Source organism: Panthera pardus, unplaced genomic scaffold (genome assembly GCF_024362965.1).
Source record: "Panthera pardus isolate Hobbes unplaced genomic scaffold, ASM2436296v1 HiC_scaffold_17, whole genome shotgun sequence".
NCBI lineage: Eukaryota > Metazoa > Chordata > Mammalia > Carnivora > Felidae > Panthera > Panthera pardus.
Window position 1 is genome coordinate 113,900,436 of NW_026526732.1, and position 18,088 is coordinate 113,918,523.

An 18,088-nucleotide genomic window follows, 5' to 3' on the forward strand; every position below is an offset into this window, starting at 1 on the left:
GCGTCAGGCTCTGGGCTGATGGCTCGGAGCCTGGAGCCTGTTTCCGATTCTGTGTCTCCCTCTCTCTCTGCCCCTCCCCCGTTCATGCTCTGTCTCTCTCTGTCCCAAAAATAAACGTTGAAAAAAAAAAAAAATGCAAATTGCAACCATAAGAAACTACTTTATGCTCAGCACAAAACCGAAGGTAAATTAGCAAGGATGTTAAATAATAGCAATATTTGTTCACTACTCATGAGCATAATCTAGTCCTCCCGCTTGGGAATACCTCCTAAAGAAATATTTGGCTCATGTTCAAGAGTGTCCACAGTGGTATTAATTTACAATGACCAAAGCTGCAAATGACCAATCTTCCTTAACTTCTTGCAAAAGTAGACCCTGAGGTAAGATTACAGTCATTTAGAAGGAAGAATAGGGGCTCCTGGGTGGCTCAATCAGTTACAGCTCAGGTCATGATCTCATGATTCGTGGGTTTGAGCCCTGCGTTGGGCTCTGTGCTGACAGCTCAGAGCCTGGAACCTGCTTCCGATTCTGTGTCTCCCTCTCTCTCTCTCAGCCCCTCCCCGCTTGTACTCTGTCTCTCTCTCTCTCTCTCTCTGTCTCTCTCTCAAAAATACATAAAACATTAAAAAAAATAAAAAAATAAACAGGAAAACTGGCAGAGGCATGGAGAAGTCATTCTTGGAAGGAAAGACAGCCGCTAACAGGGTACATTATTAAACTAGTCATTGCATGGGTGACTGGAGCATCATCTCACGGGGAAAGTAGGAGACCTGGAATCATATGACCAGCTGATGAAGTCGTTTCCCAAGCCGCTTCCACGGGCACATGCAGCCGGCCACTGCTAGGGCAGCACACCTTCCTGCCGCAGGCGTGCGTGTGCAAAGAGTCCCGAGGCACAGGGGCACTACCAGCATCTGGAAGTTGCTGAGAGCGCCGAGAAAGATCCAAGGGGCGGAGGCGAGGCACTGACAGAATCTGCTACACAACCAACCCCAAATATCCACTGACGGGAACTGGATAAACTGGTCCATTCCCACCAAGTAACATAGTAGTGAAAACAAATGTGCTACAACCACACACAAGGCATGGGGACATCATTAATCGCAAGAAAGTAAGTGGCGAAGAAGAACTAAAACACGGTTCCACTTATCTAAACACTGAAAACATACAAAACAATGTATTATTTAGGAATACCCACAGGTGTGGGGCCGAACTAGAAAGGAATGCAAGAAAATGACAGACGCAAAAGCCCAGGATCCTGAATTATTTAAAACATATTGAGACTTGGGGTGCCTGGGTGGCTCAGTCGGTTCAGTGACGGAATCTGGATTTCAGCTCAGGTCATGATCTCACAGTTCATGAATTCGAGCCCCACATCAGGCTGCATGCACACTGAGCATGGAATTCTGTCTCTCCCTCTCTCTCTCTCTGCCCCTCACCCCCCTCAAAATAAATAAAATAAACTTCTAAAAATATATATTAAAAATATATATATATTGGGGCACCTGGGTGGCTCAGTCGGTTAAGCATCCGACTTCGGCTCAGGTCATGATCTCGCGGTTCGTGGGTTCAAGCCCCGCGTTGGACTCTGTGCTGACATCTCAGAGCCTGGAGCCTGCTTCGGAGTCTATGTTTAATGAACATTGAAAATTTTTAATAAAAAAGAATATATATATCTGGACTTGATGCGTTTATAATAATCACAATAACATGTTTTATTTTGAGAGACAAACTTGAACTGAAATGGGAAAGACTGCATCTGGGGCCCAAGCAAGGATGTGGATAAAACAAGACGGGTTAAAGCTGGATGGTGGGTGCACGGGTTGGTAGTCTATTAGTCTTTATGACAGAAATATATGCACACTTCCTACACATAAAATTTTTCAAAAATCCTAAGAAGAATCTGAAATAAAGGACGTCATAACGTTCACCTAACAAACTTTGAGTGACGATGGGTTTTCCTCTCTTCCTTTTACTTTTCTGTGTTTTCTAGAACAACCATACGTTCCTTACATATTAGGAAAACAATGTAAAGTCACTCAAGTCCCCACAAATCCCACCCCCCCACTACTTTTCCAGTCCTGGCTGTGCCACCTTCCATACACAGCCAATCTAGAAAAGGAGAGAAATCAGCTACTTGATTCCCTATTGTAGTGATTAACTTACACAGAGATTCCCCGGTTTGCTAATTCAGCTGCAAATTTACATTTGCCCACAGGGGCTGAAGCCCAAAAAAAAAAAAAAGTAGGCCAATTCTAAAATAAATCATCCAGTGGGCAATTAAAAACTGGATAAAAACTGAAGGGAAGAGGGAATCCGACACTACAGGTTAAATCCTATTATCACAAATTTCAGATGATTGTTTCTATTCTCTCACGAAGGGATTTTGAGTCGGACTCGGATGATATCAAACAGTGCTTAGAACAGTTGAAGTGTAGACCCAGAGACTCAATATATTCCTAATAATCACAATTTGTATTTTGAAACACAAAACTGAGAAGGGGGGGGGCGCATAATATTTAGAGCTGCTCACTACAGGAAGACGGAAGGTCCACAATGCTCGAAATAACCAGCTTGCGTATTCATCAAACGCCTTGTATACTTTCTGCCAAACCCTGAAAACTAAAAGCATTTCCGCCGCTCTCGGGAGGTGTAGCTGTCACACGAGGCTGGTTCCGCCATTCGAATGCAAATGTCTCATCAGTTCCAACCGTCCTACCCACGTGAAAATGTCCTCCAACAGTTGCAAAACCTGAGCACGGCACTCCTCACGAGCACCGAGCGTACTGGGGGTACTTTGTTCCTTCGAGTTTTGATGACGCTCTAGTTGGGGTCCTTCCTTCAGGACTCCAAAATCATTAAGGCTTATGTATTCATAATCCCAGAGGCCTCGCTGAATAGGTGGAGAGCCCCAGGGGCACTTAAAAGCTAGTTGGGAAGAAAAGTGCCTGCCCAACGAGCTTTTGTAGAGCAGTGGACCGTGAATCTCCTTTGTGAGCTCACATAAGCTTGGACTGACGCGGGCTCCCATAAACTCCCGCTAACCCAAGCCGCAGTATCTGCCTCGTCAAGTTTCTCGCCTTGACCCCTGACGGCCCATTCCATTTTCCCCGTTCTTTTGGCGTGACCGTGTGTAACAAAGGCTGTGCGGGAACGTCCCGTGACCTACAACGTTCATCTCAATCCAAAGCTCTCTGAACAGCCAAGCCTGGGAGCGGCAGGCTTCCCGTCCAAGGGGAGACGCGGAGGCCCTCAAACCGTGAGGCCTGACAGCGTGTTCTTGATACCTACATACAATTTACAAAAAGCATCGTGCGTGTCATGCTAAGAATCCGAATTCAGAAACACCCTGCAACCCACAACGGCCGAGATGAAGAGCCGAGTCGATCAGGAAAAATAACCAGTGTATTTCTTCTATACCATTTTACTAAACCCTCTGGTCCGTGTATCACTTTCTGTTTAATAGAAGAAGAAAAGAAAAATATTTTCTGGTTTTCCAATATAAAAATCCAACTTCAAAGGAGCTTTGTAAGGACCGTAAGGTAGTATTGTCACCCAGGCAATTTCAAAAGGCCTTTCAAACCACTCTCGGATAACGAATCTGTTATCTGGCAACTCTTATAAGAAAACAGCTTTAAAGAGCCCATAAACAATCATTATCTTCAAACAGCATCCTCAGACACTAAAATCCCTGGATAACATAGATTTGTTTTTCATTTTTACCTCCCTCAGACTCTACTACAGAACACCTTCTTAACCTTTCTAATTTAAAAAAAAAAAATTTATTTAGTTCAAGAGCTAACGACAGAATAGGTATCACAACAGATGCTGCAAAAATTCACCTTGCAAACGCGGATTTGAAATACAGTCTATCTTTGAGTTTAGAGAAAAGGCAAAGAGACAATAAAAGGAGATAAACGAGGAAAAATCTTTACATAATCATTTACTTCTCCCTTTTAATTAAACTTGAATTCCAAATAACGCGGAGTTTATTAACAAGATAATTCTCTGTGAGGCGCTACTGAACAGGTTCTCTAAGAATTTCATGGTTTGTCGATATCAAGAGGTAGTGAGTAATCTAAGAATTTGGTGAGTCAATAAAGTAAAAGGCAATGGCGATACACCCACTCGGTCACCTGAGAACCCTTTGGAGAGTCACTTGCAACATCACCAATTAAAGCAAAGATCCCTCGCTCGGAATAGTCCGTTTCCTGCCCCCCCTCCCCCGGTGTGCCTCATTTCCCTTCCCCAACCAACAGAAAACTCCCTTACGCTCAGGATGTATTTTGAGAGACGGAAGTAGAATTTTTACAGCTGGAAGATATTCCCAGATCACATAAATACTTACCCACATAATTGAAATACATTCTGAATCCCCAACACTTAATGTTGCCTACTTTACTGTTTACCTCGAGCGAGCTCTGTTGACTGTGTGGCACTCATAAGGTAACCTCTGCTTCTGGGCCAAGACCTTTACTAAAACCCAACGTCAGGATATGTCTTAAGCAAATGTCCCATTGAGGTTAAGCGTAAATGAGTATTGTGAGTGTGTGCATGCGTGCAGGTAAGTATTACAGGGTTGAGGAGGAAGACGCGGAGCGTGCATGTTGAGAGGAAAATCTTCCAAATTCAACATGAGAAACTCAGTAATCTAGGACACAGCTCGACGTCGAATGAAGCATCACTTACGGAAGAAGGTGTCTGAAAGCACTTATCTTGGAATTCTCCATATTCCTAGGGCGCCTGGGTGACTCAGTCGGCTCAGCGTCCGACTTCGGCTCAGGTCATGATCTCACGGTTCGTGAGTTCGAGCCCCCCATTGGGCTCTGTGCTGACAGCTCAGAGCCTGGAGCCTGCTTCGGATTCTGTGTCTCCCTCTCTCTCTGCCCCTCCTCCGCTCACTCTCTCAAAAACAAATAAATGTTAAAAAATAAATTAAAAAAAAAAGAATTCTCCATATTCCTGAATAAAAGCTACCTCGATGATGACAGAAATCAGGAATTATAACCCATTTTTTGGCAGTGCAAAGGTGGGTCATGTTTTACTTTTTCTAGCAACGTATTATGTGCGTTTAATATTTGCTGCAAAAGAAAGCCAACCAAATAGCATAACTCAAGATTCTGATATGTTCTACAGAGAAACATTTCCGTCCAATGGGAAAATAACCCTGCTTGGCTCTTTCTCCTCCGAAATTGCATTGTTATTGATTTCTCCTATGGAGGGAGCTTCCCTATAGAGGAAGGCAGGAATCATATGAGTAATAACTCTCACGACATTAGCGTTAATGCAAATTCGGTAACTGCGACAAGCGTTTACGTACACGTTCGCTTTTACACAACTGCTATCACTTGTGCTAAAAACTCAGCTGTCACGTCTACCTTTTTTCCAAGATAATAATCCTGCCAATAGAGTCACCAAAGGCCATGGCAGAAAATCCAAATAGAGAGGGCACTGAGGGCTGAATAAGCTCATTGTCTGTTTTGGAACAAGAGGGCTGTATTCACCATGAAACTGGAGTAAGAACTAGATTAGAACAAAGACTTAAAATTCAGAAACAAGTCAAGAGTAGCTGAAAACTCACCCACATTTTTTTACACTACAATTTCTATGTTTGGCATCACTTTGTATGTTTCCATTACCAAACAAAAATGTGGAGATGATATACATTTATAAAGGAAGCACTTTGATATAAAAAGTGCTTTGCTTTTTCAACTTCTCCTAACCACTTAAAATGCTTTTTTTGGGGAAACAGAATATCCTTCGTATTTTAAAAAGCTCCAAAGTGAATTGAAGATTAATCAGCTGCTTAAGCGTTCCATTTTATGTCTTGGCCAAAAATAGAAGTCATGGCCAAAGAATGCTATTATTTTCTACTTCCATTTCTCTGTATAGTGTATTCAGCAATTTCACAAATCACATAATCCTTAGAACAACAGTGTGATGTCGGTATGACTGGTGCCTAACACAGATGAGAACTCGCATCTCAGTGTCGAAGATGCGTGTCGAGTTTCTGGCCGAGGAGCACCTTTGCGAGAGCCTCAACGTACCGGGGTGATTTCTGGCTTTCTGAACTTAGGGCGCCCTGTTCTCCGGGCTCCTCTGCAGCTAGGGTGCCGGGAGCACCGGCCGTGAGATTCACCCTTGCGAACCAGGGATTCGCACGTGAGCATCATGCTGGTATGCATGGGATTTGCTTTGACTGGTCATGGCAACCGAGGTGCCCGGCGTGGGGGCCAAGGCTGGCTGCAGGGCGGAGCCCCCGGGGCCGAGCGGCACCACTCCTGCGACGCAGCAGACTTCCTGGCAGTGGTGTCGACCCCGGCACCTAGCGCTCGGTGGGCCAGAACATGTGGCAGCCGGCACCCTCCGGGCCATTTCTCTGGCATGGTTTTGGACACCGCTCCCGAAAACTTCGCGATGTGCCTAGGTCTTCAGCCCTCCCAAAAGGGCTCTCTCCCGCGAACTGCCCGATATCCTTTCAACAAACCACTTCTGCTAGGAGTCCCGTTCTGTTGCTTACACTCAGGAACCCTGACTCGTTTACTGAGGTGGTTACGCAACATTCATTCTTTTCGGGAAGTCTTTTCTGGGCAAGAAACTGTAAGGATGAGTCCTAAAGGATCTGTAAGATTCAACTAAGCAGAGCTATGGGGAAAGGGGGAATGGCCTTCTAGGCAGAGGGCCTAGCAGTGCAAAGGTCCTGTGGTAGAAAAGAAAACCAATGAGTCGTGAACGGGGCTGGGGAGAACTTAATGAAACGGAGCCGATAGGTGAGCAGAGGCCAGAGCACATGGGTGTGGCAGGAGATTTCCCCCCTGTGGCCTTGCAGATCACAAACGAATTTCTTTATGAAGCCAAAATACATGTAGACGTAAGTAACACACATTGAAAGTTACACCCTGAGAAATTTCAAGTAAGACCAATGCCCCATTTACAGAATAGGCTTTCAGGCATGGAAAGATAGCAGTCATCTTTTTCCACGCTGAAATAGTCCCAGGATCTTCACCTGTCTAGGTAATATTCCAGCCATAAAAGTCTAGTGGTGAACACAATGGATGTGAACCGAAGAAACTTGGATTTGAGCCCCGATGCTAGATACTCCTTTCATGATCTTAGGGAAATCATTATTATCCAGGAAGGTTGCCTCCATCCATAAAACAGAGAAGAATCTGCTGCCCTCCATGTCTCATAGAATTGTTGCAAAGGTCAAATGAGCCAAGCAATGTGGGGGCTCTATATAACAGTAGGTGCTGATGGCAGGGGGATATCGGGATAATGGTAACAATGGTTACGATTGCTTTGGTACCGTCTCCTAAAGCGTAAACAGGAATGTCAACATGCTTCAGCTACCAATATTCCCAAATGGGTCCAGAACTGAATACAATACTTTTAAAGTAATTTGTCATTGGGCGCCTGGGTGGCTCAGTCGATTAAGCGTCCGACTTCAGCTCAGGTCACGATCTCCCGGTCCGTGAGTTCGAGCCCCGCGTTGGGCTCTGGGCTGATGGCTCAGAGCCTGGAGCCTACTTCCGATTCTGTGTCTCCCTCTCTCTCTGCCCCTCCCCTGTTCATGCTCTGTCTCTCTCTGTCCCAAAAATAAATAAACGTTAAAAAAAAAAAAATTTAAAGTAATTTGTCATAAAAAAAAAAAAAGCTATACGAGGTGATGGATGTTAACTAAACTTATTGTGGTAATCATTTTGCAATATATGCCTCTATCAGATCATTATGTTGCACACCTTAAATCTATATGATATTGTAATGTCAACTATATCTTAATAAAACTGGTTAGGGGAGCACCTGGGGGGCTCAGTCCGTTGAGCGTCTGACTCCTGATTTTTGCTCAGGTCATGATCTCATGGTTCCTGAGATTGAGCCCCGCATCAGGTTCCACCCTGAGCGTGAAGCCTGCTGGAGATTCTCAGTCTCTCTCCCTGTGCCCGTTTCTCCACTCACACACTGTCTCTCTCTCTTCCTAAAATTAAAAAAAAAAAAAAAAAAAAAAAAAAAAAAAAGGTGGGAAAACTCAGCAACGGTCAACCTTTTAGCATGATGCTCTATCCCTTTGGGGCCTCCTCACTAAAAACATATTCTTCAATGAAAAGTCATGCAAAGAGCCATAGTGAAAATAAATGGCCTGATAATAATAGCTGGATTTATTAAGTTACTGTGCTAAGTGCTAGAAAAAATTTGGAAATAAAAGTAGCTTTATCAATGCAAAGCACTTTGCGATTTATCTTTCTGATCCTAGACTATTTCAGGGTAAAATGTGACGTGAATTTTTTTGGCTCCCGTGATTTTGACCTCAAATGAACTCACAACTGAGAAGACGTAAATGAGCACATTACAGCATGAAACATTTTTATCAAAGGTAGACCATCAGTTTCCAAAGGACAGAGACGTTACCTTAGTTATCTTGGTTATCTGCAGAATCTAGCACCAGTGCCTGAAACACCGTAGGCAAGAAATAAAACCTTTTTAAGACATAAATTTTTCACGGGTGCCTGGGTGGCTCAGTCAGTTAAGCATCCGACTTCAGCTCAGATCATGATCTCACAGTGCATGGGTTCGAGCCCCACGTGAGGCTCTCTGCTGTCAGCACAGAGCCCACTTCGGATTCTCTGTCTCTCTCTCTGTCTCTGCCTCTGCCCTTCCCGTGTTCTCTCTCCCAAAAATAAACATTTTTTAAAAATTTAAAAAATAAAATTTTTATGGTTACTGGAATATATGTATGATGTACGAGTTGCCACATAAGAGCACAGAAAATATAAAAATAGTTTTTTGTTTTTTGTTTTTTTTAAACAAATTTTTTTTCAACGTTTATTTATTTTTGGGACAGAGAGAGACAGAGCATGAACGGGGGAGGGGCAGAGAGAGAGGGAGACACAGAATCGGAAGCAGGCTCCAGGCTCTGAGCCATCAGCCCAGAGCCCGACGCGGGGCTCAAACTCACGAACCGTGAGATCGTGACCTGAGCCGAAGTCGGACGCTCAACCAACTGAGCCACCCAGGTGCCCCATATAAAAATAGTTTTATGATAAAATAAAAATAGAATGAAATATAAAAATAAATCTCTTTACTGTAAATATTGAAAATAATAATAGTGATAGCTAATATTTAGACGTACCCTTACGTGGCCCTAGACACTCTGCTTAATGCTTCATAAGGACTAACACAGGTAGTTTCTAACACATGACCCTGGGGAGGAGGGGGTGGGGTAAAGGTCAGTGGAAAATCGGTGAGTTTTTAAGGGTGACTTGGCCATCCCAATTAAAACAAGGTAATGTTCATCATCTTCACCTGCATCTGGCCAGATCACTCCCCAATGTGAATGTCAAGGAGAACCTGATAGATTACGATGCGAATTCTTAGAGAGCAATCTAGTTTGGCTATCTACACAACCAAATCCACACGTGAAAATCCATCACATTCTGGGGGGGAAAAAAAAAAAAAAGTAGTAACTTACATGACATTCGACAGCCCACCACGGAAGGACATTCTAATGTTTTACAAGTGTGAGGAAAGCAATTTTGACCCGAAGTCAAAGAGGTGGGCATGAGTTTCCAGAGAGCAAAATTATCTGTAAGTTAAAAGAGAACGTTCAGCCAACACACGAAAGTAGAAGAAGAGGGTATTAAGAAATGACAGCACCACTAAGACTTACTGTCAGAAAGGGAAGCCGTTCCAAGAACTGTTTAATCCATTAAACTGTTGCCTGACTATTCAAGTATATTCAGAACTTCATTTGATCATGCCCTAATCTTCCCTTACATTTTAATTAAGATTAGTTGAGCATATAAGTGAGTTTTGAGCACAATATCCTAGGGTGAATGAGACTGCAAAGAATGGGAATAGGTCCATCAGAGAAGGAAATGTGGGGGAAGGCAGTCCTGAGGGATTCTTTGATCCTCAAGGGGAGGACACCAGCAAGGTGACTAGGGCTGGTGGCATTAAGTCATCTGGGAGCACTTTCCACTGAGACCCTCCCTTGGAAGCGTGCCCGTTCATGACAAAGGCGAGGAAATGCCGTTAAGTGTAGACAGAACTTTAATGTGAACGGTGTTCTCCCTCTCCATTCTCATCTGCAGTCTTATTTCCGCATCCTGGTATCATGCAGTTAAAAAACAAACAAAACGGGGTGCCAGGGTGGTTCAGTCGGTTAAGCATCCGACTTCAGTTCAGATCGTGATCCCACGGTGCGTGGGTTCGAGCCCCGCATCGGACTCTGTGCTGACAGCTCAAAGCCTGGAATTTGCTTCCAATCCTGGGTCTCCCTCTCTCTCTGCCAATCCCCCATTAGCACTCTGTCCCTCTCTCTCTCTCTCTCTCTCTCTCTCTCTCTCTCTCTCTCTCTCTCTCTCTCTCTCAAAGATAAATAAACATTTAAAAATTAAAAAATAAAACAAAAGAAACCAACTGATGACTCACACTTGTTACCTAGAATATCCACACGCTGTATTTTATCTAACTTGCGGAGCGCTTCTCATTCACCACTTGGCAAGCTTTTCATTCTTGTCTGCTCACTTTGTCCTTCATCTCCCTTGTATACTGTATCTATGTGAATGTGTGTATGTATAAAGTTGTTACACTGTAGTTTAAGCTACAAGCAACCCGAAACAATCTTACTCTAGTGGTTTGGAGTTAGGGAAACTCAACATGAAGTCCCAGCTCTGCAGACCACCGAAACTGAAATATTTTTACCACTTTGGTCTCTAAATTGTCACAATTACTTCTGTTTTCAAATTTTACATACCCTTAATTTTCCAGAAGTTTTTTGCCCCCAAAGTCATCATTTCCCACCATCATTACAGTTCTAAGCTTCATAAAAGATATACCTGTAAGTCATAGGCTCCCATATCTGCAAATCAACATCATCCATAGGCTATTTATGTCTAAAAGTAACTTCAGTAAATATATACTCTGTTCATCAGTCAAGGTGGTAGAACTGAGATACAATACTCAGAACCCAAGCTCTGCAATCTGCAGAGAAACGATTTTACATCCATACAATTGCTTCCTGCCAGTGGATGGCGGGAGCATAGCCTTGGGAATTTAAATGACCGATTTACCCAGGGAAAGAAAGCTTATTTTTAGTAAGTGGAGGGTAAAAAAAAAAAAAAAAAAAAAAAAAATGTTGACTTAATTTATTTTACTGCCTGTGAACCTACTTTGGAAGGAAAAGCAGAATTTGATTAATTAGATTAGCAAATTCAGTAAGTTGTTTATTCAGTTGGGTGAATCAATGTTTCCCCGAATTTACTTTAGCTTTATTTTATGCTTTCAAATCTATCCAGTAGGTAAGATGTTGAAAGCCAAAAGCCTTTCTATCCCACACCTCTTTCAAATATCTATTCACATGTTAATTGGATCTCTTTGTGATTGGAGGCAGACAGATTTCACAGTCCCCCTGCCCCCCCATCCCCCCAACCCCAGCACACAACACGTAAAAAGATGGCAGAAAATGACAGATAATAGAAAACGGACTACATGCCTATTTTTTATGCATCTCAGTGTTTAGCATTTCCCCTTTGCTGCTGACTCTAGTTTTAAATTTCATTTCCACCCAATATTAAAACCTAAATAAAATAAGGAGTTTTCTCTACTAATGACAGCATATTTTAAGATCATTAGAAAAGAATTATTAGAGTAAACTGCTTTATTTTTTAATCATTGCCAAATTGCTCAAATATTTGCTAGTTTTTCTTCCTTCTCTTAATGATCTGTCTTTCTTAGGAAGTCCCTTTCATCTGACTTGCTACACAAAATCATTCCTCATTCATTTGTTACTGAGATTTATAGGAGTACAGCTGTTCAAACAAGCCTTTGCCTGTGAAAGCCTGAGAAAATTGGGATAGATAATCAAATTAAAATTCCAGCTATACATTCTTTTAACAGAGTGTTGACAATTTTTATATTTTATATTTAAAACATATCAAACTAAAAAGGGCAAACCGTGCAGCATTATGGACTACATTTTTCCATTAATGACCTACAGGACACGTTCAGAAGGAGAAAAACTTTAATTCAGCAACAAATCAAATGTGCTTTTCTGGAAGAGATCCTTTTTTTTTTTTTTTTTTTAATTAAAAAAAAATTGAAGATCCAAGAGAATGAGGGCTTGAAATCCTAGCAGTTGGGGACCATTAGAGATTATTTAGCTCACAGGGACTGGCATAAAAATATGAGTGCTGGTGACCTGGGACATAAGGGTGTTGACTGACTTCTGATAAACACCAGACACCATTGATTTTCAGGTAAAGGTGGAATTGAAACTACTTTTATTCAAAGGCTACAAAAATCACCTTCTCCAAAGAAGTGCACATCTCTCTAGTTCTCTGAAAATGAAACAGATTATAGGATCACAGTCTCCCTCAAACTAATGAGGCATATTCGACTGGCCTTGAAATTCAAAAGCAGGGAGAAAAAATCAAACTTGGAGCAGTCACCCTTCTGAATTTATTCCTTTCCTTTCCCCGGTGCATCTGTCCCCTGGCTGAGCTACCAAGAGAGCAAAGATTTCTTAGATGACTTTGCTTTCATTCTTTTTGGATTACCCTGAAAATTATGCCCACTCCACAGATCAGGATTGTGTTTCCTAGTGGGTAGAACAGGGTCCTCTTCCTGGAACTGCTCATGATCCCCACCTCCAGTCAGCCGCCAAGTCCTATTTATTTTTTTAAAAAATTGTTTTTAATGTTTTAATTTATTTTTGAGAGAGAGAGAGAGCAAGCACAAGTGGGGGAGGGGCAGAGAGAGAGAGAGAGAGAGAAGGAGACACAGAATCTGAAGCAGGCTCCAGGCTCTGAGCTGTCGGCACAGAGCCGGATGTGGGGCTCGAACCCACAAACCGTGAGATCATGACCTGAGCCGAAGTTGGACGCTTAACTGACTGAGCCACCCAGGCGCTGCAATTTTTTTAAGTTTTTTTTCTTTTTTTTTTTTTGAGAGACATGGAGAGATCCAGAGTGGGGGAGGGGCAACGAGAGAGAGAGAGAGAGAGAGAGAGAGAGAGAGAGAGAGAGAGAGAGAATTCCAAGCAGGTTCCACACCGTCAGCACAGAGCCTGATGGCTGGCTCAGTCTCGGGAAACCGTGAGATCAGGACCACAGCTGAAATCAAGAGTCAGAAGCTGAACCACCCAGGCCCCCCCAAGTCCTATTTAAATCCTACTCCCTACATGCCCTCCCAGCCCAGCCAGGGCTCAGTGGTCCTACGGCCCTGCCCCTGATTGGGTCACTGGTATCTGCCAACCCGATCAGGGCAAGGTCTGTCCTGGTGAGTCTTCAAGTTCACCCATCCTCTCTCGACACACAGGCTACCCTGACCTTTCTGGGAAGCAGATCTCCTACTGGCATGACAGCGAACCCCAACATCTGAACGGAGCCCGGAGCGCGGTCAGGCTCTGTGCAACGCCCACCTCTCTCCTGCCACCCCACACCTCATAGCACAGCCAGGTGAAGCATGTGCACACACATGCACACACACACACACACACACTCACCCTGGGCTTCGGCACACCCTCCTGCACCATCAACGGCCCTCCTGTCCCTTGCTTCGATTTCCTCTTACTCTTCATCAGGTCTCTGCTTAGATACCACTTTCTCCAAGAAGCCTTTTCTCGAAGTCACGGATGAATAACCCACCCGACATACTCTCCCTGTACTTACCCTCCATGCTGCACTCCCACACTGGGGCTGTTTGTATACATCCCCCTAGCATGCAAACTCTGTGAAGACAAGGGCTGAGTCTACAGAGTTCAACATCAAATTCCCAACGCCAATGCCCAGCTAGGGCCTGGCACACTGTGAGGGACCACGATCAACATCTCTTGAATTAATTAAATAATTAAATAGTGCCAAAGTCCTCACTCAAACGGTCCCGGAAACCTCCACCGGAAGCCTTTTCCTAGAAACGGGCTACAAAGATGCCCTCTTTTTCCAAAGTTTCCTAAAATGTAACCTCTCAGACCAGCACTTGGTAGGTGTTCAATAAATATTTCTTATTGGATAAACGAATGAGCAGGGCAACAATGCTAGTAGGTATCTAACAAAATTGAGTTGTTTTTATTAAAACTACTTGCCAGACACTGACAAGGGGGCCAGAACAGGTAAATCTAGTTATACAGGTTATACTGGGTCTAAGTGGTTTTCTTACCCCACCTAGCAGCAAACAACCTAGATCCAGTATTTTAAATGTTTCCTGTTGCTCCTACTTTACTCACACCACTGGCTACTACTCTTTTTTTTTTTTTTTAATGTTTATTTATTTTTGAGAGAGAGAGACAGAGCATAAGCAGGGGAGGGGCAGAGAGAGAGAGAGGGAGACACAGAATCCCAAGCAGACTCCAGGCTCTGAGATGTCAGCACAGAGCCCAACACGGGGCTCGAACCCACGAACCGAGAGATCATGACCTGAGCTGAAGTCCGGCCGCTTAACCAACCGAGCCACTCAGGGGCCCCTACAGCACTGGCTGCTACTCTTCTGACATCAGTCCTGTGTGAAGCCAATTTAATTTAAAAGGAGCAGGATTACAACACTGGTCTTTCTCAGATCCCAGAGTCAAACTGCTTAAATGAGAAGCACTTCAAGTTCGCCTTTGTTTCCCTTAATTCTAAGCAAACAAATACACAAACTTATACTCAGGAGGAGCCCCTCACTTTCTGAAAAGATCGTGTGCTAATGTGGAGACAGTCACCATGCCCTACACTGAATTTTCTTTAAGCCTCCCTGATAATTTCTTGGAGCGGATAGTGTGTTGGCCAGTGATGGTCCCCGCTTACCATTTACCTCAGACAAGAACTGAGATCTGCGTGTAGATATTTACTATAAAAAAAAAAGTGGTACTCAGACCCTGCTTTCACCCATTCAAAAGCACCCAGTGCCCACAAGGGAAAATCCAAACTACTCTGCACGGAGGCATAAACACCCTTCTAGAGCGTCTACACATCTCCATGTCACTGCCAGCCGATCCTGGCACCCTACACTCCAGGCACACTACTCCGAGATCTCCACACCTTCCTCTGAGCTTTGCACAGTCTCTTCCTCTGCTTGGAAGTTGCCATTCCTGTCTCATTCTGCACCCTGTCCTTGTACCTGGCACATACTCCCCAGTCCCGGGCAAAATCAATTATTCTTTGGTCCTTTCTCTCCCTTCCTCTGTGAGGTCACTTAACACATTAGACACTGCAAAAGACCCCTCACGTATCTATCTCCCCTGCCAACATGAAAGCTGCTTATAAGCAGATAACCACATCTTGTCCATGTTTACATCTTGGCTTATGAAATAATCCCTAGCATATGATAGTCAACGAATTTAATGAATGAATCTGTTTCATCCCTGCCTCACAACTGAAGCCACGCAATAAAATTACCAGAATATGACCGGTATGATGCTATGCATCATAATCATCGATGGGAAACCCAAAATGCCAATACTACAGATTACTTGCCGTGTAGGTTTAGGGTAAATTTCAAGACGAATCGTCAAAACAGCAAGTAAAGGGTGCAGTCTCTGACAACATCACCTTGAATCACTGTTCCAACTTGATCAGGAGTTGGAAGCAATTCAGACGGGAATGTTTAGAGATTTTACGGGACACTAGCTCTGGCCTTTTTAAGATTTGCTCAGCAACTATTTGCTGAATACCAGCAACATGCTTGGCTTGCCTTGGTAGTAAAAGGACTACTGAGTTGGGCTAGAAAAGACCCCTCACCTTATTTAAGAGCTGTTCAGTCTGGTGTCTGAACTAAGGTGACAATAAGGCGTGATTTATAGATGTCATAGGAGTAGAAACAAGGGATTAGTGGAGTTTACAAGGGGATGAAGTCAAGTGTTGTTGTTGTTTGGGGCCATTTAGTACATATCGCTAGTAGGGGGGTACATGTGTGTGGCCTAAGGTGACAGTGTTGGCTCCTTTAAGACCAAGGTTGTAGAGAATTTATTCTAGATCTTGCTGTATCTCTCAATGGCAGGTGAGGAACTGAGGAGTGAAAGGGCCCCTTCCTCCCTGAGGACAAAGGAGAGCAGGGAGGTCTCAAACCACTTCTGGGTATTCCTCCTGTGCTGGGTGGTTTATGGTTGGGACACCATGGGGGAAAATAGCTTAAATCCAGTAAGACTCAAGATGATGCAACAATCCAACACTCATCTCCCAGGAGATATCTAATGAGGCCTGGCCTCTTCGATTCCCAGATCCCATACGTGATCACTTATAGGAGCTCCCTGAACACACATCACTGGGACATGGTCCCTTCCTTCCAGGCTCCCTCTGTCCTTTATTCTCAGAGTCCAGTGTGGTTGTAAATATTTACCAGTGTTTTTCACTGCATTTGGTAGCGTATATCTCCATGTTTAGTGTATGTTCCAAGCCAAGAAAAAAACCACTAAGCAAGGAATTACGCTAATATTTCTCTGGCCCCATTTCTCACTAATCCATTATCGCTATGATACACACTCTCCAAATCAAGTTCCTTCTCTATAAAGTGTGGCCCATAGTGCACACCCATGAAATCTAGAAATGTCCAGATCTCCTACTGTTTCATACAACCTCAAAAACACAGGTGCAACACCAACAGGTCCCTGTTCTCTGGGGACCACACAAATAGCCAGTGCACAAAGCCAAGTCTATTCAAAATGACTTTTGATGTTTCAGAACAAAGGACTCACAACCAAGAGTTCAGGGATGAATCCACAATTGAAACTGAATGAACAAAACAATCTTATGTGAGTGTGTGGATTTCTTCCTGGGGCGAAGATCCCTTCCTTTCAAAAAGTCCTCATAGGAAAAAGAAAACCAAAGCAGGAGGCATGACAATCCCGGACTTCAAGATATAGTACAAAGCTGTAATCATCAGGACAGTATGGTACTGGCACAAGAACACACACTCAGATCAATGGAACAGAATCGAGAACCCAGAAATGGACCCACAAAGCTATGGCCAACTAATCTTTCACAAAGCAGGAAAGAATATCCAATGGAATAAAGACAGTCTCTTCAGCAAGTGGTGCTGGGAAGACTGGACAGCGACATGCAGAAGAATGAATCTGGACCACTTTCTTACACCGTTCACAAAAATAACCTCAAAATGGATGAAAGACCTCAATGTAAGACAGGAAGCCATCAAAATCCTCGAGGAGAAAGCAGACAAAAATCTCTTTGACCTCGGCCGCAGCAACTTCTTACTCAACACATCTCTGGAGGCAAGGGAAACAAAAGCAAAAATGGGACCTCATCAAAATAAAAAGCTTCTGCACAGCGAAGGAAACAGTCAGCAAAACTAAAAGGCAACCTACAGAATGAGAGAAGGTATTTGCAAAAGACATATCAGGTAAAGGGTTAGTATCCAGAATCTATAAGGAACTTATCAAAATACCCAAAAAAACAAATAATCCAGTGAAGAAATGAGCTAAAGTGATGAATAGACACTTCTCCAAAGAAGACATCCAGATGCCCAACCGACACATGAAAACATGCTCAACATCACTCATCATCAGGGAAAGGCAAGTCAAAACCACAATGAGATACCACCTGACACCTGTCAGAATGACTAACATTAACTCAGGCAACAACAGATGTTGGCGAGGATGCGGAAAAAGAGAATCTCTTTTGCATTGTTGGTGGGAATGCAAACTGGTGCAGCCACTCTGGAAAACAGTCTGGAGGTTCCTCAAAAAACTAAAAATAGAACTACCCTACGACCCAGCAATTGCACTGCTAGGCATTTATCCACAGGATACAGGTGTGCTGTTTCGAAGGGACACATGCACCTCCATGTTTATAGCAGCACTGTCGACAATAGCCAAAGTATGGAAAGACCCCAAATGTCCATCGACGGATGAATGGATAAAGAAGATATGGTGTGTGTGTATGTGTGTGTGTGTGTGTGTGTGTGTGTGCGCGCGCGCACGCGTGTGTGTGTGTGTGTGTGTGTGTGTGTGTGTAATGGAGTATTACTGGGCAATCAAAAAGAATACAATCTTGCCATTTGCAACTATGTGGATGGAACTGGAGGGTATTATGCTAAGTGAAATTAGTCAGTCAGAGAAAGACAAAAATCATATGACTTCACTCATATGAGGACTTTAACA

At 43.5% G+C, this 18,088-nt stretch overlaps 1 long non-coding RNA gene across 2 annotated transcripts in view; it reads right to left on the reverse strand.

Moving 5' to 3' along the window:
• LOC128777702 (uncharacterized) overlaps positions 1-18,088 on the reverse strand; it is a 159,135-nt gene that overhangs the window by 81,565 nt on the left and 59,482 nt on the right. For both annotated transcript variants that reach the window (XR_008423027.1, XR_008423026.1), the window contains exon 3: positions 9,467-9,580. This is a non-coding gene — a long non-coding RNA (uncharacterized LOC128777702). The remainder of the gene's footprint in view (positions 1-9,466; positions 9,581-18,088) is intronic.